Here is a 25,901-nt window from a genome sequence, read left to right on the forward strand (position 1 = left end):
GAAAGAAACAATAACTATCACTTTCCGCAAAGAAACACAAAAAATCCTTATAAAGGCGTTTTACAAGAAAAAGCATACGCGAACGCTTAAAATTTGCATTGAAAAATCTTAAAATGTCATGTTTCACTTGAATTTGTTAATCTTATTTAAAATCCAGTGATAAGCCTTCTAAAAAAGACGTTCTTAAGAAAAAAAGTCGCCAAGTCTCATACAAAAGCATACGCGAACGCTTATAATTTGCTTTAAAACCCTGAAAATGCCATGTTCAAGTATAGTTTGTCACTTTAGATTCCAAAGAAACTAGGAAACTCACTTTTTTGCAATCCATTGCTCCATTGCCATGTGACTCAAACAATTACGTTTAAAAAAAAAGTCGCCAAGTCTCATACAAAAGCATACGCGATCGCTTACAGCTTTGAATATCTAAAAATGTCAAAATGTTCTAGTTTCGAAAAAAAACTAGGAATTTCACAGTTTCAATTTTTCAAGTCGCCAAGTCGCATACAAACTTCCACGCGAACGCTTAAAAGTTGCTTAAAATGATGATTATTGCATTTTTATGCTAAAGAATCAACTTAAGTTCAGGTGTTAATTTCCAAAAAGTCACCAAGTCTCGTATAAACGTCAACGTGAACGCTTAAAACGAACTTTTAGGGGAATTCACCCCGAATCTCAGAATCAAGTAGCAAAAAAGGTTTGTTCGGGCAAGCGGTTTCAAATTTTAAAATCAACGACTGTGATTGGAAGGCCCAACCAAACTTCCGGCAGGTCACGTTGGGGCCGATAAATTTGTGAGGGGGTTCGGGCTCAAACAAGAACAAAGAGCACACCATCGATACAGAGCGGGCTGGCCACACTCCACAGTTCGGAACGCCCCCGCCGTCAAGGTCGTAAATTATATCCAAATTCACATATGTCTCGGAAATTTATAGTATCGTTCTGGTAGTAGTGTTTCAAGTAGGGGTAGATTTGCCTTCCGGGGAAAGTGTACTGAAGTAGGTGCTACTCTGGTTTGGATTGTGAAGTGCTCAAACCTTGGCCGTAGTAAATCAGATAGCGGGTTAAAGCTTTTTCTACCAGGTCGGAATAGTTGATTGGGCAGGTGTACCTGTATTGGACCTAGTGCACATTTTTTTTAAATCTGAAATGAAAATGTTTCTAGGAAATTGACTGTTAGAAATATTGAAATTGAAATAACGAAATTTTCGCCAAATCAAACTTTGGGTCGAAAATAGGGACAAAATGTAAATTACTGTTAGTGACTGCAAGGTTTTGTCTTAAAAATGCGTTTAAAAATGCACTTTTCTGAGTGTGTGAGTGTGTGTTCAATCGAACAGTCACTGGCCGGCAGCGAAATTATGGAAAAGTGTAATTTGTATCAGATTTGGAGTATGCTGATGCAAAAGCCATTCGTTTTCAATAAAGTGACCGTTAAAACTACGCTTGAAATCTCTGAAAGTTCATCAGTACTTTAAAATCCAGATTGAAGATAACAGTTTGATGGACTCCAAAGAATAAGTTGCTCCCTTTTTAATAACTAAATCGATTAAAAAGTAGCAAAAAACTTCCTCTCAATACCGAAACAATAACACAAAATTGTGCACAACGTGCACAAAAGCGAAAAACTATTACTCGTCCAACTCGGAACCATAACTTAAAAGCTCCCGGTATCAACTTTCGAGTGCAGTTTTCCGTCCCTCCGGACACCGGACCTCGGTAAATTGAGACAATAATAACCGGAGAAAAAAAACCTCCCCATCTCGGAACAAGGAAAAGCTGGTTCTCGAAATCATCATCAGGATGCAGCAGCTCCTCAGCTCGAAATCGACGGAAGCCACCGACCGGTTTGCCATTTCATGTCGAATTTATAATATCTGCAGTCTTCATCGCTTTCCCGAGCGCAAAAGTTGCTCTCCTCGGAAAAAAAAAGTACAAAAATGAAAAACTTTTCAAATGTTGGCTAGTTTTTGTTTTCCGGAGGAGAAAAAGTGCTTGTCCGAGCAAAAAGCAAACTCCGGGAGTCGCAGCGAACCTCGGTGTGGTCGAATTGTGTGGCCGGGTTTGTTCAAATAACGACCGGGCCCCTTTCTTTGACTGGAGGTGGGAAATGGGGGCGTGTATGCCAAGTTGCATTCTGTGTTTTGCCCTGTGTCCGGTTTGTAAAACGGTTCTTTATTACTGCTGCAAACCCGGAATGGCACCAGATTATGCAACAGGGTTTCGGGTTGGTTTTTTTTTCCGGAGGATGTTGAGGACGAAGTATGTAGTTCTTTGTTAGGGGGTAAATTATGAGGGTTGAGCTTAATTTGTAATGTTCGGAAAAGTTTGAGCAGACTATTAGGGTGTAATGCATGGTAATCATTTGTAATCGTTGAGAGGCGGGATTTTAGCGGTTTGCAGTCTGGATTTCGCCATGTATAGATGAAGCTTAGGAAGACGAATAGTGTTGATGCTCCACTTTTTTAAGAGGACAAGGGAAAATCTCCACGATAACCCCAAATAAGTTTGGTCAAAGTTTGGGATTTAAAGTTAATAGAAGTGGTCAATAAGTGTTCAAGTCAATAAGTGTTCATTTTCAATTTTTTTTATGGATTTTTCAAGATTGTATTCGAAGTTGAATAGTATTCAGATTTTGGTGACATTTTCCGTAACAAACATCAACTTCTAGTTAACATTCACCAAAAAACTACCCAAAACTTGCACTATTTGTCAACGTGTCGTCCAAATCCGAACAGCTGCTGCAGCACGATGTTCCGCATCGAGCAACGATTAATCCAAGTCTCCCCCACGACATGAAAAAAAACCTTTTGCGGACGACCCAATCCCGCTTCGGCGGCAGAGATACTTTGCATACGCGGGCACGCGACCAGCGAAAAAAAACCCCGAAACCGGTTTGGTCACGCAGAACCAAGTCAAGTACCTCAACGAAAAAAAAATAAAACCGGCCATCTTTTTCGACTCAGCGAATATTGCACCGGGTTGAACATTTGGTTCTGGCGAGTCGTTTTTCTCCGCGCCGGGGTTGAACTTTGGGTTTACCGAAAATGATTAATCGGAAGTACTCTCGGAATCCGGTTGTTTTTTTATGGCGGTCCATTGAGCTGTCATATCGAAATTCTGGAGCGATGATGTCGCGTGTGGAGTTCGGACTTTTTTTTCAAGCCCCGGGACAGATTTGATTGATTCCGCTTGAAACGCAATTTTGTTTGGAGTGGTTTGGAGCATTTTTTTTCGTTTATTTGTCATGAACTCGCTGACTGACAGTGACAAGTGCGCCTAAAGGGTTTTGTTTGTGGAGAGATTTTTGGACATGCAGTTGGGATATGGTATTTGGTTGAAATTTTAAATTTAAGCAGAGCATCAAGTCAGACGGTTTGAACTTTGTTTGTAATGAATTGAAATACGATTTAGACAAAAAAAAAACTATTTTTTTATTGATATGAATAAATTGTTGTGATTGAATCAAGCAGTATAAAAAAGCCATCAAAAGCCGTTGGCAAGGTTAAACTTAGCAAAAAACATCTCTCAAAACAAAATAATCCATTAAACCAAGTCCGAGGTCTGTCTTCTGATCAAATCTTTCCACAAACCAAAATCCATCGAATCAAATCGGCAAACAACTTTGTTTGGAGATTACATTTTCTCCCTCTGATCAGCTTAGTACGTCCAAGAATCTCTCCACACTTCGGCGAACGTCTCAACCTTATAAAATTTGATGGCAAAGCCTGAATCGTCCGAAAAGTGCCTCTCCCAACAAAAAAGAAACAGTTCACATGCTTATAAACCATGAGCGTGCGCAAAATACTTCGCCTGCGGGTCCAAAATTCGAGCTTTTCGCGCATAATTGGTCCGCCGGCGGTTCCGGCGAGACTGCAAGGTCACACCAGCGACGAACCTGTTTCTCAACCAGTTTCGCTCTTTTTCGGCGTTGTTTTTCTGCCCCTGGCAATAACTGACCATATCCACGTCAGCGGATCTCGGGGAAGAAGTTGAAAAGTGTGACTTCATCCTTAAAAAAAAAAGCGATTCGTGCTGACGTGGAACTTGGGATGTGCAGCGCAGGTCAAGTTCGGCATTCTTGGGCTAAGTTGATGTCAGCTCGGCGTAGAAGTGCCATAGTCATCGGGGGAGGCGATTTGCTCGTTCTGAGGGCACAACTTTGTGGCAGACTGTCAAAGTAGCGAAAGCCTTTGGGGAACGCGCGTTGCGTGTCAACTGTGTCGGAGAGTGTCGCCTTCGTTCCATTTAGTGACATGTCAACTGATGGTCAATTTGTCAGCACGCACGCAACGGAGAATCGTTTTCTTGGAAGCGCTCCCCCCCCTTTCAGAGTGAGAGCGAGGGTGTTCATCAAACAACTTAATGGCGACGGTTCTGCAACAACTGGAAAAGCTTGTTTGCTATATTATACAAGGTGCCATCAAGCTATTGAGCAGTTGTTTGTGGGAAGCCTAGACTCAATATGCAAATAAGCGAGTCGTGCTGAAAATTGGCGATAGCTTTGCAACACATCATTTTGGCACTCAATCTTGGTTAGATTTGTGGCTAAATTGGTCACGAGATTCATTTGATAAGCAAACAATTCGGATAGATTAGCTTTTGATAAAATTACAATAGATTTCAATAATATTTTATAGTCTTATTTGACAGTTAATTTAAATTATCGATTAACTTATTATTATCTTTCATGAAAACAGGTTTATCAAATATCTAAATGTATAATAAACTCACATTTATTATTTATTGATTTAATAATTAGCTGAAGAACCGATACCGCATGACAGTGTTGCCAGGTCTTAAATTACTATGTTTTATACGGAGAGTCCATTAAAAGTGTATCAAACAGCCTTACTGTTGATGATGTTTACAGAAAAATCTTACAAACACATTTCAAAACCTAGGTTAAAGTCACGTTAATAAAATAAACAACAATATTTCAAAACTAGAGTGAAATCCACTTAAGTGATTACATCATAAAACAGAGTTGCCAAATTTTTATTTTTTAAAGGTCACTTGCAAAAACATTTCTTAACAAAATTGACCGATTACTTGATTTTTTTTTAAGATCTGTGAACAAAAAAACATTTTTATCATAACTCCTTACAATATTGTCAGCTGTCATACGAAAATGGCAAATCAATGTTTAATATTCTGGAGGAATTTTTTTCTGACCGATTTGATGTCTTTGAGGACTAGCCAGGAAAAATAGCTAAACGGATACAAAGTTTTCGATTTTATAATTAACTTTTTTTCCAAAAAAATGTAGCCCGGTGGCACATTTTTTCCGTGCTTCTCTGTGGCTCAAGACCTGCGGGTTTCTGTCCCTATAAATATATAAAGAATATATAAAAAATATAAATACAGATCTTGGAAAAAAACTTTTCTCAAAAAAAAAAAAATGTTTAAAGGTAATCAAATTTGTTTTTCGGGTACTTATTTTCCAAAAAAAAGTCCTCATCAATTTCTACAACTTTGCAAGTGCAACGTGGAAGTTTAAGCTAAGGAAATCGATGATCCGTCTTTGAAAAATTTACACTAAGGTGTCGATATCTCATGCCAGGGTAGCCAGATTTCCAATTGCTTCGACATTTAAAAAAAATATTTCGTTTAGAAAACTATCGTGTTTGCTAGAAGCAGTAATTTTAATCTAAAGGTACTTCGTACAACCACGTGAAAATAACTTAAGTGCCGATATTACGGGGCAGTGCTGCCAGTATATTTTTTCCTCCGAAATCGAAAAAAAAGGTAAAAATTTGGATCCGCTAATCTGGTTATTCAACATTCGTTGTGAAAAGAAATTAGCGGAACTGTTGAATACCTAAAAATCGATAGGAATTTCAAAACATTTAAAAAATTTATCTGACATATATCAGCATTATTTTGGCTTAGGAATTTAAAATGAGCACAGTTATTTAAATACTTTTTATGTTATTTTGCATATTTTTAAAACATTTGGTATTATGTTAATTTATGTTGATCTTTTGCCTTTCTCACTGAGGTAAGGCTATAATCCTGCTTTGAAAATGAACTAATAATTAAAAGCTCATAGACCCACCTTCATATGTACATTCCGACTTTCGACTTTCGGCGTCTAGTTTTGAAAAAGTTGGTCGTCATCGATCATGGCCGTTCATGGTCACCCGCGACAGACACGGACGACGAAACAAAGAGAAACGCAAAAAGTAGCTTTTTCAAAACTTTTTTTTCGTAAAATCGCGATAACTCGTGATGTTTATAAGCAAACCCCTTATGTCTATAATTCAAAATTTTTGTAATTGTCTGCTCTACAACTTTGTAGAACATTGTTACACTCTAAAAAAAAACCTGCAAAGTTAGAAAAAACACGAAATTTTAAAATGAAAAATTTTGTTCTAAATGAAAAAATGAACCTTCTGGGTCAATGTAGATTCGAAAAGTACATTGAATTTCCCATAAAATGACATGTTCCAAAATTGTTTACAGTCGAGTAACGGAAAATGGGAGAATTTTTAAAACTTTTTTAAGTGTTTTTTTTCGATGAAAAATACGTTTTTTTCAGAATTCTGAGTACGCCATCAAATCGGGCGTCTAATTTTACATAAAAGTCCCTTTGACACCAAATTTCTATCTCATCACCGTTTCAGGCTGCAAATTATTGAAAAGCACTTCTTTTTTCGCATGTTCAAAAATGGAAGGGGTCGTACCGCCCCTCCGTCACGAGATATCAAAAAACGAACCTCGGATTCGTGATCAGGGACAAAAGTAACCCCTTAGGACAAAGTTTCACGCAAATCGAAGAGGGGTCGGGGCAACTTTTCCCGATTTCGTGTGAGTTGGTAGAGAATTACCCATGTATCAAAATCTGTAACAGTGGATTTGCTAAAGAAAATGTTACATTTTATAACAGTTTTTGCAGCATGCTCATGGCTCATTTTTGCCCGCGTGTGAACATATCAGCGATCTGCAGTTCTCACCAACACATATAATGCTGACGCGTCACAGAGCAACACTTCAGAGCGAAGAATATGTTGGTGCTCTGTGACTCACAATTCATCAAGCGCCCATGGCGCGGTAGTAGCATGTTGGATCAACAACCAAGAAGTTGATGATGGTTCAATCCTCGTTCTGTTAAGATTTTTTTTTCTTTCTTCAATACAATCAATCAGCCGTCGGTAATGTTGATAACTGTCGGTAACGGGCAAAAATGTCATACCCCAATATCGCAAAAAATGCATGAGGACAGATTTCATGCAGATTCTGATTTACTTTTATGCCGCCATGGATCACAATCATGCGACCACCATTTGGGTGTATAATTTGAAAAATTGGAAGCCCAGTTGTCAGATTTTGAAATTGTTGTTCTTATATTTTATAATGAGGGTTCTATGTTTTTTGTTATTTTGAAACTGCTAGTATAATTTAAAAAAATGCGAGCGAGCTGGAATGGTACGTTATGCTCTGGAAAAATAAAACTGGCAAAACGTAAAAGGCAGATGAGCAACCCTGATAACGTGGTCCTCAAAAACAAGATAAACAAAACTTCAATCCTTCTTCTGCGCAAAACTGACATCGAGGTCTCCCAAAAAGGTCATCCTCGTCTGCACATATTGTGGCTGCCACAATGCATCGAAACCTCTCGTGACACCGTTCCACAGCGACAAGGTAACCTTTCGAAAAAGCCCCACCAAAATGAACATTTTTGTCGGCCGAGCCTGGCAAATTAATAAATTGCATACAATCCTACCGACTTTTGGCTTTATTTTGAAAACACATAAACCTTGACTGCAACTCTGCGCACTCTGCCCACAGTTCAAGGCACATTTTGCTGCCGCTGCTCCAATTGCACAGACTGCAATTTTGGCACTTAATCGGCTAATTATGGGTAATTTTCTCGACCGAGCGCTGGCAACACTGCCTTTTGAATGGCGCGCGCGTTGGCGAAAGATGATTGATCTCTCGGAGAGAAAGATATGCTTTTTTTTGCTGTTGTTACTCAACACTTCGATGGACCCCTCGGTGCGAACTGCGCGATTATCGAAAATTGGAATTTCATCATATCTTGGGGCGTCTTTTTCGGAGGGGGAGATGAGTTGCGGGAAAAGAATCCGTTACAACCGGACCGGGACCTACATCAATCTTATGTAACAGAGAGGAAAACTGTCTGCCCAAGCGCAGACCAACGCGGCTGGCGCGGAATTAAATGACGCGACGAGGGGTCTCTCCACTGACCGAGGTTCAATCGGGCGGAACCGATCGGGCGGTGTGCCAATTTTGGAGCGTTTAGTTCCGCCGTTTGAACACTCCGGCTTAAACTGGTGGTGCTGTGAAGTAGGCTTTTGAGTGCGATTTCTAGGTTGATGTCTCTGTTTGAATGATTGAATTTGATATTTCATGGTTGTCACGGTCACAGGCCCAGCGGCCTATGGGTGTAACGGTTAGTTTTGGGGGCAAACTGCCCCGTAGGGCATGACGAGTTGGCCAAGGTCAATATGTGGAGTGTTTCTGGCTTATGGATCAAGACGAATTAAGACGCAGAATGTCAAGTCGGATTGGTGAACTTCAAGTGGAATTTTGACACTTCAAATATTTTTAAAAATAGATTAATTTATGACAAAAATTAGACAATTCAGTGCACATTCCTGAAAACCAAAATAAATATAAATATTTGACCTGCTGTTCAATGTCCAACCCAAAACCTTCAATATCAAACCTTATCCTCCGAGTTATCTTCATCATTTCAGCTATTCAACTCTGCCATCGCCAAAATCTGCTCAACGTCGTCGTCGTCGTCGTCGTCGCCACCATGTTGTTTTAATTCAGCACACTGTTTATTCTGCCGATAACCGCAACGCGATCTGGCGCGCGTGGGTGGATGATTCGGCGAAGCCAAAGAAAACCACCCAAATGCAAATCCATTCCCGGGAACTTCACTTCCGTTTGCGGTTTATTTATTTTTTTCGAATCGCCTGCTGGAACTTCTTGAACTTCTTCACGGTTTTGTTCTCAACTTCCCAGCGAAGAAAAGAGGAAAAAACAACAACCGAAAAGCGAAGAACGAGGATGTGGTTGATTCCCATCTCATTCATCATTTTGTTCGATTTGTTTTTCTTCTCGGCACTCTCTTCTCTCTTCGCCGAGAGAACGGTAGATTATTTCGAAACGTCTTAATGTCTCTGCGCGTTTGTGTTTGTGTGTGCGTGACTTTGAGTGTGTATCGATTGCTCCAAAAACTCATCTCGAAAAGGGGAGCCCACAGGGTACTTCACCCCTTACAGGTTTGGTTCTTAGACTGGGTGAACTTCCAATTGATGTTGTTTGTGTTCGATTATTCAGCACAAGCACTTGACATCGCGAAACCCTTCGGAAGAGTGATTTCTTGGATACGACGGAGTGGTGGGAACGCGTTGGTAGAGGTGACTTTTAAATGATTTAGAATGAATTTGTGCGGATTTTTCTCATCGTGGGAGTTCGTTTTTTCTTCTTCAATGTATGGAAACAGTAAATGAAATCATTGCGATTAAATTAATACTGATATTATTTGCTGTGATGTTTTTGTCTTGAACCGATTTTTTTTAACAAAATTCGAAATCCAGAATTTATTTAAAGGACCAAAAAACATTTTTTTTGGGTTTTATAAACACTTTGATTCAGGGGTATTCAAAACATCCAACAATAAAAAAAAGTTTATTGGACTTCCTCCAAAAAAAATGCTTACCAAAATTGCTTCATTCAGATTTTTCCACAAAAATGGTCGAACCTGGCTTCTATGAACACTCTTTTCTAAATTATAACATTACAATTAAGGATAAATTCAACCTATTTTTAAAAGTTGATATCTTTTATACAAAACAAGTTTAAAAAATGAACAGTAATACCAACTTAAACATCAAAACTTCAGAGAATTAGGTCACTGCAAAAAAAACTTTTAATTCAGAAAAAAAAACATAAAAATTGAAATTACAAGCCATGGATTCAATCTGAGATCCGAAGGATTTTTTCTGAAAAAAAAACAACTTTTTGTGATGCTTAAAAAAAAAATTCACAAAAAATATCAGATATTTCTAAATTGGTTCAATAATGATAAAAATGATTATCCAAGCAGGAAAAGTTGATTGCGCTTTATTTTCCTTGAAAATCTACTTTAAAAAATATTTGAAACGGCCTTAATACAAACCCTCTAATGCCGCTCTTTCGTTTTTTCCTTCATTGTTTTTGAAAATTGGCCAGATTTCGGCTGTAGTGGTACCTTAAGGGTTCATTTGAAACCAGTATTGTTTTACTTAAAATTTACTTCTTTAATTTTATTTTTCATTAATTTTCAGGATTGAGTAGTTTTCTAAATTTTTGCAAAGTATTTCACGATTATAAAAATTGTATTTTTGTTTATTTGGATGAAACTTTGCTCACAGGGAATGTCAAAAAAGGCATTTTTTTATTTTTCCATACAAGTCTTTATACAACCAGCCCTCAAGGTCAGATGAGTGGTAGATTGTAGATTATAATTAAGACTATTCAGAAAAAATAGTAAATATATATAAAAAAAAAACAAATTCTTTGTTCAACTTTTTTCACTAAAAGTTGAATTCCCCAAAAACGTTATTTTGGATTTTTTGAGACTTCTTTTGAGCTATAGTTGGTGCATATGAAATTTTGGAAAAATATCAAAAATATGGTCTAAAAAATACAAAACATTATTTTTGAAAGCTAAGGCAAATATGCAATCATAACTTTATTATTCTCCTTTTTTCAGATACTTTAAGAAGAGAAGCCACACAGAAATTTTTTTTGGAAAACCTGAGAAAATTCCCTCAAATTTCCTTCTGAGCCATTGTAAATCTAAAAATTAGTTTCAGAGATTACAAGTCACAGTGTAACAAAGAATTTGAATCGATGAATATGAGTTGGTTTAAGTGTCCCATAATCAGTCGCTGCGATCTTCGACTGACAAAAATTATTGATTAATGTTAAAAAATTTAACTTTTCTGAAATTTTCAAACATAATTGGAAATAATTAAAACTTTGGATAAATTACGAAATAAGGAATGTTATTTATTGATTTGATTTTAAAATTGCTATTATTTTATTGTAAGCAAGCTTTTCCCGGCAAACTTCGTCCTGCCCTTTTTGGTGTCTTGACGTTTTTTGCTTGTTTGCTTATTCAAATTTGATTTTACGCAACTTTTCCCATACAATCAACAGATTTTCCGAAATCGGTTCCAGATTGGCCAAAGTTGTATCTTTTTGGCGTAAGAACCTTCTTTGGACTTATACGAACCCAACGCAACAAAGAGCACCTCGATCCGACACTCCGTATTGAACTGATTCGCGTTCGAACAAAACCGTCGATTTTTTTTATATATATAGATATCATAAATTTTCACAAAAGTTTCACTCTTTAAAATGGCAATTGTTCCAATAGTTTCCTTTTTGCTGTTTTTCATATTTTATCAGCATTTTTTTCTATTTATTTAGTGCTTGTTGACATTTTCATATAGCCTCGCACTAACGTGTATCAAAACAAAATCTAAATTATAACAATATCAGTTAAAAACGTGGCCAAAGATGACTCCAAAACTTGAAAAAAAAAATCAAATCATTGGCAAAGTCACATGAAACAATTAAAATCATCGGAATCAAAATTTAAAAATTTAAAAGTTATTTTTTCCAATACTTTTCTAAGAATAAAAATTAAGATTTTTCTAGATTGAAGCCCGTCAAGAAGCGATGTTGAGTCTAAAAGGTAAAACCTTAAAAAAATATCAGAATTTAGTATTTAAAGAGACACTAAACTTAAGATTTAAAAAAAATAAAGTTGATTGTATAGATCAGATTCCAAATAAAAACAACATCAAATAAATGTTGTTGACACAAAAAGGTTAATGAGAAAACAATAGAAACGTGACAAGAAAAAAATAAAATTTTGGGAAATCTGAAGAGATACCCCCTGGATCGATTCTTTAGGCAATAATAAGTTACTGTGCCAATTTTGAGTCAAATCGGTTAATTCTAAGGGGTCGCTTTTTATCGTTGAAGTTTATATGGGGAAAATCGCTAAAATGTATGGGGAAAAACATCGCTTCAGGATTTTGGCAGCAGGTGGAGCAGGTCTCGCCAAAAATTGTCCAAGTGTGAGATTCTTGTAGGAAATTTAATTTCCTGCAACTTTGTCGAAGGGTGCAAGAAGATCCGAGTTGATCCAATGCGATGAAAAGAAATTGGCTTATATACTTGAAAGAACATAAGGGGTCTGTAAGAAGTACATAAGAAAATAATTTTTACTACAAAAATCATCAAAAATCAGGATCAACTCGGATCGTTTTGCACCCTTCGACAAAGTTGTAGGAAATTGAATTTCCTACAAGAATCTCACTCTTGGAAAATTTTGGGCGAGACCCACGCCACCTGGCAGAAAAATATTAAAACGATGTTTTTCTGCATACATTTTTGCGATTTTCCCCATATTAACTTCAACGGTAAAAAGCGACCCCTTAACCTTTACCGATTTGGCTCAAAATTTTCACAGATACTTATTTTTGCCTAAGTAATCGAATCAGAGGGTATCCCTGGTGTAATTTTTTTATTGTCACCCTAGTGTTTACCTTATGGTTGAAATACAGAATAAATAATATTTCAGATTTTTTTTTCGGTCAATAATTTTGATATCAGAGATTTAGATTATGTCGAAGCAAAAGCACTTTTTATACCATTCTTTGGTAAGACAGGCAAACAGCACAACAGTCTGAATGCCAATTTTGATGGAAATTTGGGACTTTGTTGGGCTCGAAAAATTCAACTGTTTGAATATTCGATTAATTATAATAACTAAATAAACTGCAAAATTTAAGGGGTTGAAAAAATTCAAAAAATATCAACGGAGATTTCTCGTAGAATAACTCTGAATAATTCAATCTCCGTAGGAAGAAGTCCAAGCCAAAACCAAACCCAAAACGTTTTTTAAATTAAAGGAAAAAATGGGAAAATCAATTGAAAAATAATTTACCTCAGTATAAAAAAATATCATTCAAAATTTAACTTCAAAATTAAGAATAAAAAGAAGTCAACTGTGGCTTAGGGTGCCCAGAAAAAATGACCCCCTGCTCCACAAGCGGAAAACGGTTTTTTGGGTTATTTTAAGCATCTGTGTAAATTTTGAGCGAAATTGGATGCGATTAACCCATTGATACCCGAGCCTAAAGTTGGTGAAATTTTTTTTCGATTTTTCCCATACAAACTTCACCTCCGAGTATCAATGGTTAAATGATAACCGATTTTGCTCATATTTGGCCCAGAGTCCTAAAATAGGTCAAGGAACAATATTTAGCTTGTGGAGCGAGGTTTTGAAAAAAAAGTCTCATATTCTGGGCACCCTACTGTGGCTGTGTTTTTTACTAAAATTTCCTATATTTTAAGTCAAAAGAAGTATGCAGTATTTTTTGTAGTGTCCCAGACTATGCCTCTACGCAGTTTTTGATGACAATGTTGCCATTCTAGAGCAGAAAGCGTGAAAAACAAACAAAAAATGAAAAAGTGACTGTAAATACTTGAAAAAACTAGAAATTCAAAATTAAATGATAGGAGGTGGTAAAAACCAAAAACAAAAAATAAACCAAACAAGATAAATTTAAATTAAAACACTTAAAAATAAAACAAGAGAAGTAAAGTTTGACGTAGAACAAAAGTTGCTGGAAAAATTTAAATTTTCGAAAAAAAATGTAGGCAGGGTTGAGTTAAATTGAGTATTCCAATAAATATTGTTTCAACAAATTCATACAATGATTGTTATGCTTTTCGAATAAGTCTTGACAAACAAGCAATATTTATGCTCTAATGAGAATTCGTCAAAAACTCACTACAAAACTATTCGTTTATGGCTTAACTCAAATTGCCACCGTACCCCACTAAAACTAAACCAATCGTTCAAAGCATCCCAAGTAACATTTTTTTCCAGGAGTTCTACAAGAGCTCTTCAAGATAGCTACAGCATAGCAGTTTGGACCGCGGTAGGATAAAATTCCCTTCAAGTACTCTTCCAAACTCCTGAAGAAGTTTTGAAGATAATTTTATCCTACCGCGGTCCAAACTGCTATGCTGTAACTATCTTGAAGAGCTCTTGTAGAACTCCTGGAAAAAAAATGTTACTTGGGATGTGAAAGCTCTTCCACGAAACGAACGAAAGGTTCCATCTGAGATTTCTTCGCTCTCAAACGCCAATTCCAAAAAAAATAAGCATCATGCAAAATCGTTTCGCACATACTTTTCCCCGCCACAAAACTTATCTAATGCAACTTCCAGCAAACTCCCGGGCAAAACATTCCGTTCAATTTGTTATGCCAACCATCACGGCGGCGGCGTTTATTTTCCCTTGCTGCAACAACAGCTCTTTCATGTCTTTTCAACCTCCCCCCACCCTCCTTAACAGTGAGAAGAGCTCGTCGTTGTAATACTTTTCCACCTCGCACTTCAAACACGTTCGTCAACTTTTTTGCTTCTTCGCCGGCGGTTCAGATTTGAGCTAAACCAGCTGATGCTCGAAAGTGATGTGGAAAAAACACGCCAAAATCCTTTTACGTGAAAAGCACACTCCGAAAAGTGCTTTTCCCTTCAATTTTTCATTGCACGCGCGCTCGGAAAAACTAACCTGAATCGTTGCTCCGCACAAACGTGTAAATGTGTGTGTTTGCTGACAACGATTTGTACTCGCGGAATGCAAAGGAAAAGTGCTTTGGAAACTGTTTTCCCCTCCTCCTCTCCTTGCTTCAACCCGCACTTTTCCAACCCGCTCAAGCAGCGGCAATGCGAGGCGGAGGAAAAGTTTTAATTAAAATGGCAGATCCCGATCGAAATATTGTGTCTAATTAATCGCCGCAAAAATACCCCGATCCCTCTAATCGCTGGCGCGATGTTGGGCGGATTCTGCGGGGCCCCGGGGATTGATGCGAAAATATAAATACTTGTGGTGGCTGGAGTAAACACAGTGTTCTGGTGGAATTGCGGGGAAATTTTTGGAGGAGGTTGATTGTAGAGATTTTCCGGGATTATAAAAGGGGATTTGTTCTTTTCGAATTTTGCAAGAAAATTTTATCAAAGCGTATTTATCTGTTTATATGTTCAACAACTTTTGTATTTATTTTTTTCAGAAAAATATATTTTTAAAGATTTAATTATTTTTTTCACGTATCTTTACAAGTATTTTCTTCCTCATCAACAACATTCAATCATTTTGTTTTGCTTAATTGGTGTTTTTTTTAATTTTTAACTTCAACTGTCGATCTATATTTTTTTTTAAATTATCCGAAATTTCTTTTTGAAATTAAGCTTTCCAAGAAAAAACAACACATTCAATGGAATTATGGATTTTTGTTGTTTCCCAATATTCCTGAAACTTTTTTTTATCATTTTTCCAAATTATGCTAAATGATTCGGATACAAGAAACTTCAAAGTACTACTTGTTCAAAACATCAAAACCAAATGGAAGTAAGAATAGCAATACTCGGCTGAATTTGAACCGATTCGAGCTATTTTGAATACATTTGACGTATAATCGTAGGACTATATATAAGTCCCGCCCGTGTGGATCAATCGGACCGCGCACTGGACTCACAATCCAGAGGTCGCCGGTTCGAATCCCGCGGCGGGCGCTCTAAAATTCTTTGTGTAAATATTGGTATTCGGCGCCGTCGCTCCGTGCCATACTTTCATACACTTAGAAGCCCAGGGCGGCGAAGTCCTTGTAGATAAAAAGGAAGACACTAGTGGTTGGTACTAGCAATGGTGGCCGACAGCTATAAAGTCAACTTCGTTTTTATATATAATTCTTTGAAATAAAAATATTACGACTTATTTTTAAATTTTATCTACTTTTATAATTATCAAATTGAATGCAGAAGTTCATTTCAAAATATATATATACAAAGTATATAATTTAGATACAAAATCCAAAAAATATCTCAATCAAACTTCAAAGTTTTGTTTTGTCTTGGCCTGACAATCGGAACATAGAACCAAACCTTATAAACCATTTCAAATATTGTCACTTCGCCATCAGTTATCTAAAATTAGGCCACAAAATAACAAAAATATGTAAATTTGGCAGGTTGAATATTACCTCTTTTATGATGTAATTTTATTTCATTTAGACGGAAAAAGTGAAATTACACCAGAAAAGTGGACAAATTACACATATTCAGATGTAAAATTACACATTTCTTTTTACAAAAAAAAATCATGGTAATATAACATCTAGGAAGGGGTACATCTTTTATGTCAGAAAAAAGGTGTAATTTTACCTCTGGAAATGTGTAATTTTACTACTTTTCTGGTGTAATGTCACTTTTTCAGTCTAAATTGAGATAAAATTACATCATAAAAGAGGTAATATTCAACCTTCCAAAATTACAGCTTCCAAATTTACATTATTTTTTTTCTGTGAATGTCCCCCTTCTCAAATGTAGTATTGCCATTTTGTTACTTTGTAAATTTTGGCTTTAAAATAATAAAAAATAAACAAAACCATAAATCTGGTGCCATATTCTTCATGATTACCTCGTTTTTTTGTTGATAAAATGGTTCAAATCTAAATCTTCACAGTACAAAAAGTCATGGTAAAATTACATCTTTACTGTCAGAAAAAATGTGTAATTTACCTCTGAAAATGTGAAATTTTATCACCTTTCTGGTGTAATGTTACATTTTCATTTTGAATTGAGGTAAGATTACGTCATAAAAGAGGTACAATTACATCATAAAAGAGAAAATATTCATCCTTCAGAATAACACATTCTAATCTAATCTAATCTAATCGAACACAAGCGCAGCCAGTCCGAAGAAAGCATCCGGGAAGAACTTATGGTTAGATTACGCCTCAAGTTCTTTCTTGTCATTATTAATGATTGCAGTACTTTCGAGAACCCTTGAAATGTATTACACTCACTAAAGCGGCCCGGCCTACTGCGTTGCATTAACCGCAAGAGACAGATTCTATGAACGGAACCCACATTTCATGGAATCATCAGGGGAAGAAGAAGAAGTGAGGACATACCGTACCAACCACTTCGAGTTATTTATAGAATATGGTGTGTAGTGTGTGTAGGGGAATCGTTGGGAAAGGGATTGTTGTATTATATAGTAAACGACCTTGTGACATTATTTCACCACTACGGATTAATTCGCTCAAGGGGTGTCAACCCCTCGGTGGCCGAGTGGCTAGAGCATCTGACTACCAATCCAAAGGTGTGAGTTCGAATCCCACCTGATTCCATGCGTTTTTTGTTCATATTCAAAGTTCAATTATAGTCGAATAATTTCAAGGAGACCGGTCGGGAATCGAACCCGGAACCTTCCGCTTATGAGGCGGGAGCCGTAGCCATTAAGCCACGGGCCGGTCTTCATCCTTCAGAATAACACATTCCAAATTTAAATGTATTTTGTAGGTTGGGAAGAAAAAAAAGCGCGTGGTGTATTTATTCGAGAACATTAGACAATAATTTCGGCAAATCTGGTTTTCGACGCCATGAATGAAAGGCTTTTTCAGAACAGTTTTTTAAAGATTGTTTGTTGATTTTTCCCAAGAAAAGAAGCTGAAAACCGATGGATGCATGTACTTATCCATCAAATTTCTAACAAATAAACCTTGGAAGACTCTAATTCAAATATTTCACCAATATTGCAATTTCAATAAACAGTTTTCGAATTCAAATTAATCGGATTCCCCAGATTTCCAACTTACTTTAAAATCACCCCAAATCAAACCTGGAAGAACCAAGAAGAAAATTATTTCCTTTGTTCAATTTAATTCAATCATTAAAATACACTAACATATTGTTCAGATACATATTACCGGTAAATTCGGTTTGGGGAAAAAAATTGGAGGTCAAATATTGGTAAAATATTTAAAATAGGGTCTTTAAAAAAAAACAAGGCGCACTTATTAGAAATTTGATGATGATGTACATGAATCCATCGATTTCCAGCGACTTTCCTGAAAAAATATGCTATCAAATCGATGAAAAAAATCTTCAAAATAATTGCACTGGACGTCAGACAAAAAAAAATCAAGTCACCCGTTTTTTTCAAGGTGCCAAATATCAGACTTGCCAAAAATTTTAAATTAAGTTTGTTCTACGTAACACATCCTATTTTGCTCAATAGCATCTTTATATTTTAATACAAATTTGAATTCAATATGTATTTCCAAATTTTCAAACAAAAAGTATCAACAAATGACATGGTTACAGTTTTTTTGCTGCCAAAAATCTCATATCAAAGAAAAATATATAATATGGGTAATTCTCTGCCAACTCACACGAAATCGGGAAAAGTTGCCCCGACCCCTCTTCGATTTGCGTGAAACTTTGTCCTAAGGGGTAACTTTTGTCCCTGATCACGAATCCGAGGTCCGTTTTTTGATATCTCGTGACGCGCCCCTCCGTTTTGAAAAAGTTACTTTTTGTGTTTCTCTTTGTTTCGTCGTCCGTGTCTGTCGCGGGTGACCATGAACGGCCATGATCGATGACGACCAACTTTTTCAAAACTTTTTTTTCGTAAAATCGCGATAACTTGTGATGTTTATAAGCAAACTCTTTATGTATATATATCAATTTTTTTGTAATTGTCTGCTCTACAACTTTGTAGAACATTGTTACACTCTAAAAAATAACCCTGCAAAGTTAGAAAAAACACGAAATTTTAAAATGAAAAATTTTGTTCTAAATGAAAAAATGACCTTTCTGGGTCAATGTAGATTCGAAAAGTACATTAAATTTCCCATAAAATGACATGTTCCAAAAATTTTTACAGTCGAGTAACGGAAAATGGGAGAATTTTTAAACTTTTTTAGTGTTTTTTTCGATGAAAAATAGGTTTTTTCGGAATTCTGAGTACGCCATCAAATTGGGCGTCTAATTTTACATAAAAGTCCCTTTGACACCAAATTTCTATCTCATCACCGTTTCAGGCTGCAAATTATTGAAAAACACCTCTTTTTTCGCATGTTCAAAAATGGAAGGGGTCGTACCGCCCCTCCGTCACGAGATATCGAAAAACGGACCTCGGATTCGTGATCAGGGACAAAAGTTACCCCTTAGGACAAAGTTTCACGCAAATCGAAGAGGGGTCGGGGCAACTTTTCCCGATTTCGTGTGAGTTGGTAGAGAATTACCCATATATATTGACAATTTTAGATATGAGTTTAAAAAGTCAAAATTACCAGATTGCTTAGAAGTGCTTAGAAGTGTCAATTGATTCGATAAACCTTTTAAATATTATATTGAACCATTAACAATTTATGGAAAAAGTTTTTTTTAATGCTTTTTTGGAAAACATTGGAAACGAAAACATAGTATAGCATTTATTTTGGCCAAATCAATGTAATTGCACAAAATATGAATGAATTGCTTTTCAATTTAAATAAGGTAAGTAAGCTATGTAGCCGATTTATTCGTAGCTCTACTTTCAATATAAAAAAAGTAAAGAGTTTCATAATTGAAAACGATTCCGTTGGTTTGAAAACAACGAAAAAAATCTGAAGCTGAACCAATTTCACTTTTAGTGAAAATACGTGCCCTGAATCAAAATGTTTCCCCTTCTAAGACCAGTAGCTTGATAATTTCAAATCTCATTACTGTTAACAAAATGGAAATGCAAACAGCTTTTTGTTTGCTTATTCTCACTTCAGCCGTCCACCTTCCCCTCTCACTTTTCAAACAATGAATATTCCAACCTGTTAAAACACGGAGGAAAATTTCGACCTCCCCCCTTCCTACAAAACATCATCAAACACTTCATCCGCGACAAACCGGGCGGAGAACGATTCCTAAAAATTCCATTACCATTGCCAAAATCGCGTCATAATATCTCACTTTTAGCCAGCCAGCCGTCAACCACTCAAGGTCGAAAAAAAAGTTGTGGCCCTGGTCCCCCACAAAAGGTGGTCCCCACTTTTAACTCCAGAAAGCCCCTCCGCCATAATCGTTATCTTCTCGGAATCGTGCCTACAACAAAAAACATTGTTCAAACACTGAAGAACTTTTCCTCAACTTGGGCGCGACGCTCTTTTGCGTTCGTCACCGTCCGAGGGAGTTTTCCGGCGGGGAATATATATTATGTAATTTTTGCCTTTTCCCCCCTCTGCTCCCAATGTTGTGAATGATTTTCGTCGTTCTCTTTTGGGGGGCTGTTAAGAATATATGCAAACATTTACACACACCACCACCGTCACACAAAAGACAATTCAAATAATCTTTATGGCGATAGAATGGAACGGAATGGTTTGGTGTGTGCGGTTCCAGTGTGCCATTCTGAAAAAGCTCCTCAAAGCAGTCATCGTCACATGGTTGGGATTGTTATTTTCCCGTGCTTTTACAGCGTTGTGTTTGGAGGGCAGGGATGGCATTTTTTTTTTTTTGGTTATTTGATTGCAAGTTTAAGGCTTAATTTTATTTGAACAATTTCACTGAAAAAACAGGTGTTTTGTCATTCTTAAAAAAAAAAAGATGTTGGATTTGGTTGTTTTGGCTGAAAGCTACTTCTTATAATTAAAATCGTATTAATTTTTGCATATTTGATTTTGATGATTTCCTGAGAAAAAAAAAGTTTGCAAAGTTCACCCCGAAGTCGTAATCGGAGGGCATTTGATATCTTTCGCTATCCGATGCGTGTACTTTTGTATTTGAGTTCTAACCTCAGGCTTCGTCAATATTAGGCCAAAAATTGTGAGTCAAAAACATCGTGTCTCAAAGATTTCCAAATTTCGAATTGGAATTAAACTTGCAATCAATTTAACCCTTGCAGCATGATGTTTTCTTAGCCGTATGAAGCTACAAATTTATTATCTGCAATTAAATTTTGCCATTAGTAAACTGAAGCAGGTTAAAAAAAAGTTACCTACGTTTTTTTATTGAACGTTCTTTGGAGGACAAGTTTTCTGGAAAACAGATTTTGAAGTCTACCACAGTAACAACACGATTCTACCAAGATTTTGATCAAGGTTCATTTTCAGTGATGTCCCTGGGACACTTTGGCATCACTATGAAATTTGTGAAGCACTTTTGGGATGTTCTGAGACCTATAAAGTGTTCCAAAATACAGATAACACAATTCTACTATGTTTACAAATAGTTTCATATCCATGTTCTGGGTCCTCCAAAGTGTCCTGAAATACAGATCTTTTAGTCTTACAGCGTACCCAACATGCATTTCAAGCACATCATTTTGGAAGAAATGCTCTATCTCCACCATATTCGCTAGTGGAAGTTGTTGTTAATTCATTTATTTCTGGCAGCTTTAGCCTTCTTTATCATTCGCTTCCCTTCTGTAGTAGATCAATTCTGAGTTACAAAATTAAGCTTTCTAAGGTAAAAATAACTGTAAGTCAATGTGGCAAGAAATAATTAAAAAAAAAAGTTTATTTTAATAAGAAAGCAATCGATTTTTAATAACCTTTTTGAGTCACTTTTGAAGGAAAGGGGATCAAAACACAATAAAACATTTTTTTAAGATTTTTTATCATTGTGGGAGGTACAATAAAAATTAAAATAGAAAACCAAGAAATTAAAAAAAAAATAAGAATAATTTTATTTATCAATTTATCTACAATTTTTTAACCCTCTACTGCTAAAATTTTTTAACTTTTATTTTACTTCTCTTGTTTTATGTTTTTCTTGTTTCATTTTTAGTATTTTAATCTGCATTAATTAGATTTTGGTAGTATTTGGCTTATTCTACCACCATAATTACATTTTGTCTTTCTAATTTTTTCATGTTTTTACAGTTACTTTTTCAATTTTTTGCTTGTTTTTCACATTTTCTGCTAAAAATAGCACCATTACCATTTCAATTGTAAAAAAATACGTAGAGGCATAGTCTGGGACACTAGAAAAATTACTGCATACTTCTTTTTACTTGAAATACAAGAAATGTTAGTAAAAAAACACTGCCAAAGTTGATCTTTATAAAAGATATATTTTTAAAACATTGGCAAAGTCACATAAAACAAGTAAAATTTCCAACCCATAAATCTTAATTTGAAAGGTCTTCTTTCCAATGCTTTTTAAAGATCAAAAATTGGTTGGCGATTTTTTTAAATCGATTCCCGTCTAAAGGCGAGGTTCAGTTGTAGAAATGGAGATCAAAACACAATAGAACTTTTTTTATAGAATTAAAAAAATTACATCATAAATTCAGATAATAAATTTTACATATTTGAAAAGAAAAAATATTTCATTCGAACGTAGCACACATTTGTCATTTCAGTCCATTGCAAAATCATTGGAATTAACTATAATTAAGCGTTAATTTGCTCCAAAAGTAAATGCAACTTAAATTTACAAAATGAAAAAAAGCATTTTTAAAGCCAAACTTGATTTAAAATGGTGTATCATTTGAAATGGTAGCTAAATTATTTTTTATGTTTGCGATTTTAATACCTTGTGAGGTTTAACTAATTCAAGATTGTGGAAGGTACAATAGACAAAAAAACCAATATTTTACCAATAAATTGATCAAAAAGTCAGCAATTGAGCTAATAAATTACTAAACAATGTTAAGGTTTGAGAATAGTTGATTAAAAAAATATTTATCTTTTTTTTTTTTTCATTTTCTCTTTACAAACAATTGCAAGTTTACAGAAAACAACCCCTTAATTTTAATTGTTGCATATTGCAAAATCAGTATAGCCAAAATGATACAACGCAAACTATAAAATCAAAATTTCACAGATTGACGGAAGGGAATATTTGAAATTATTTGCTAATTTCGCTAAACAATATTAAAATGGCATAAATGACTTTTAATTTTAAAATGATTTTAACCGTGAACTCATTTCAATGAATACCTTTAAAATGTAACAAAATTAAATTTTGCCAAAAATGTTTTAAATTTTAAATAATTTTGGCTATTTATTCTTTTCTTTTTTAAAGACCTTATATCTAATTGACATAAAATGTATTCCAAGTAGCTTTGAGCCATTGCAAATTTTATTTAAAGCATTTGTTACCAAAAATCCATTGATGAAAACTTTTAAAATCAATTGCAAAAATATTACGAATCATAAAAAGGCCATTGCAAATATTTTTCAAAGAGTAGTATATTGCCCCCCTTCAAATTTGTCCGAAAAATCAGGGGACAAATTTTTTTTTCAGAAAACTTTTTAATTTCAATGAAAATTGAAGTCAAATCTACTGAAAACAATCGAATTGCATTTTCTGCATTGATAATCATGTTTAGCATGTTTGGGCTGGATTGAAAATATTTTGAATTTTTATGAAATTCTAATGCACAGCACCGCAAAACCTTTTTTTCGCAAAAAATAAAATTTGAGTCAATACTTGGATAATTTGGAAACAAATGATTGCAAAACAACTGGACAGGTGTTAAATGTACTTATAACACTTTCTTGATTCAAATGTCAAAACCATGGCTTGTAAATTCATTTTTTTTAATTTTTTTTTATTTGCTTCACAATTTCAAACGATTTTGGACTTTTCCAACATTGGTATGATTCATCTTTGGACTTCTGATAAATTTTTTTTTTACTTTTACCTTAATTTTTTTTTCCATTTTCATTGCGTTTTTTGGGTATTAATTTTTTTTTTTGAAACAATTTTCTGCAAATTAATTTGATTTTTCTCTGAGTGAAATGAACAATGAAATTCAATAACACAGCAAAATGAATGATGAAAACTGACTAGGCAAATCTATCTTGATTATTGACGATTTAACCAAAATTATTATAAAAAGCGAAAATATTCAGAATGGTTGAAATATGATGTATTTAATAATTTTTTAAACGGAACAGATCACTCAGATTCTTTAGAGGTTCACAATTTCATAACCGTTAATTCAAGATTATGATAAATGATTTTGATTTTCTGAGGAAATCATTTTAAACACATTTTTTCTGCAATTCAAGTTAATGTTTTCTTACTGTTCTAGATGTTTTATTGTACCTATCACATCTATTAAAACATTTGCTGATATTTTATCAAGTGTAACTGTTCTCCTTACTAAAATGGTAATTTCCCTCGCTCAATTTATCACGACATCCCTTTCCGTAACGAACGCCCAACAAGCAAAACCAGAAGGAAAATGTAAAATAGAAAAAAAAATCGGAAAACCCCGTCTCCGAAGATCCGAAACACTGCGGGATTCACGTTTCGCCTCTTCCTCTCCGCGGGAGAAGAAAACTCGGCTGTAGAGCAGTGTAGTAAGGTAAGGGTGCTCTCGTTTTCGCTCAATGTCACACAGAAACAACATCGTCGTCGTCATCGCCATCAGCTTCTAGCTCAGTGTTCTATATCAGCGTGGCGTGTATTTTTCCCCGTCCACTGCTGTGGTGTGACTTGACAGCATCAGCACCAGTGGGTAAGATTAGCCAGATTTCAACGACGAAAATAGCTCAAAGTCACACAACCACACAGAGACAGACGCACGGGGGGAGGTTTTGGGATGATTTTCCCAAATTTTTGATAGAACGAAGACCAACAGGCGATCGACACTTTCTGATAATACACACTTTGCACGATTTCTTGCGGTTGTGAAGATTTTCCGCCGATTACAGCTGCTCTCGTCGTCGTCGTATTTTTCTTCTCCTTTTGCTCTCTCACTCACTGATGATCTTTTTCCTGTTGTAGTTCACACGTGATTCTCGAGATAACAAACAAACACATACACAGCTGACTTGCTTCGCAAGTGACGATGTTTCTCTTTGTCTTCTTAGGCGAAAATCTCACTTGTGACAATTGTCAACAATAACAAACGACTCGATTAAGATTCTCCAAATTCTACCGTTTTCTTTTCTGATTTTGACTTTGACTTGACTTGAACTGACTTTGTCAACACTGAGCTCGATTGTTTTATTACCGGCTTTTCTTCCTCAAGTCGTCAAAAAAATCCGCAAAATATCCCCACTAAACTTTTCCACAAATCTCACGATCAACAATCAATCTGCACAGTATATTTTCCAGTACACACGCACAAAATTTAGCGAATATTTTCGTACATTCGATCGAATCGAAATCAGATGGGAAAAACGACTCACTACAATACGCCGCTACACAAATACACACGCGCGAGTCCCACGAGCGACTGAAACGCGGTTTTTCCCGGCGCCTTAGAACCGAACGAAGCGATTTTCCCGAGCGCTGAAAAAACAAACTCTCTCTTACACACACGTCAGACGTGAACAACGGGCCGCGATAGACTGAAAGATTTTCCCGAGCTGCCGTTCGATATTATTCGAAATTGACAGCCAAGCCGAAAAGCCCGAAGGCACGAAGCTTCGGACTCGGGCGAAACGAGAGAATGAGCGAGCGAGCAATCCTCTCTCGCACGCTCTCACGTGCGTGCGAAACGAATCGCTGATAAAAGGTTTTCGAAGCATGTGCTTTGGTGAACGAAACTCTCAGCAGAGGTAGCTCAACTCTCTCGCGCTCGTACTCTCGCTTTTGTTTGATAAACATCGGCGGGCTTTGTTTTGAGTCTCGCACTCGTGAAAAATGACAACAGTTTGAGCGCACGACGAGCGCGTGCGAGGTGAGAGAGCGTGGGAAAGTTTGAGTTTTGTTTTTGAGTGCTTGAGGTTTATGGAAATTGGGTGACGTACTCGCTACAGCGAGTGAGTGAGAGATTTGAGTGCAACTGGTGAGATAGTTGAGTTACGCGAAGTGGTGCTGTAATGTTAATTGTCTAAAATAATTTTTTTTAAATTCTGAAATTTAAATTATTTAAAGAATAAAAAAATAAAATAAAAACAGATAAAAAAATATAAATATTGTGAATACAATTCGTGGTATTAACATTTCAATGAAAACAGTGCATTTAACACCTGCGCAGATGTTTTGCAATTTTTTGGAGAATTTTTTTTTGCGGTACTGTAGAGCAGAATTTCACAAATATCCAAAATATTTTTGATCGTTCTCAAACATGC

The 25,901-nt window shown here is 35.8% G+C and overlaps 1 protein-coding gene across 2 annotated transcripts in view; it reads right to left on the bottom strand.

The window, feature by feature from the left end:
* LOC6033760 (RNA pseudouridylate synthase domain-containing protein 2) overlaps positions 1-25,901 on the bottom strand; it is a 398,524-nt gene that overhangs the window by 319,016 nt on the left and 53,607 nt on the right. Inside the window, exon 1 of one of the 2 annotated variants that reach the window (XM_038251445.1) lies at positions 24,489-25,162. The exons of the other annotated variant lie outside the window; for it this stretch is intronic. The gene's annotated coding sequence lies outside the window, so the exon portion shown is untranslated. Of the gene's footprint in view, positions 1-24,488; positions 25,163-25,901 lie in introns of those variants that run through there. 2 annotated transcript variants of the gene reach the window in all.

The sequence above is a fragment of the Culex quinquefasciatus genome, chromosome 2 (genome assembly GCF_015732765.1).
Source record: "Culex quinquefasciatus strain JHB chromosome 2, VPISU_Cqui_1.0_pri_paternal, whole genome shotgun sequence".
NCBI lineage: Eukaryota > Metazoa > Arthropoda > Insecta > Diptera > Culicidae > Culex > Culex quinquefasciatus.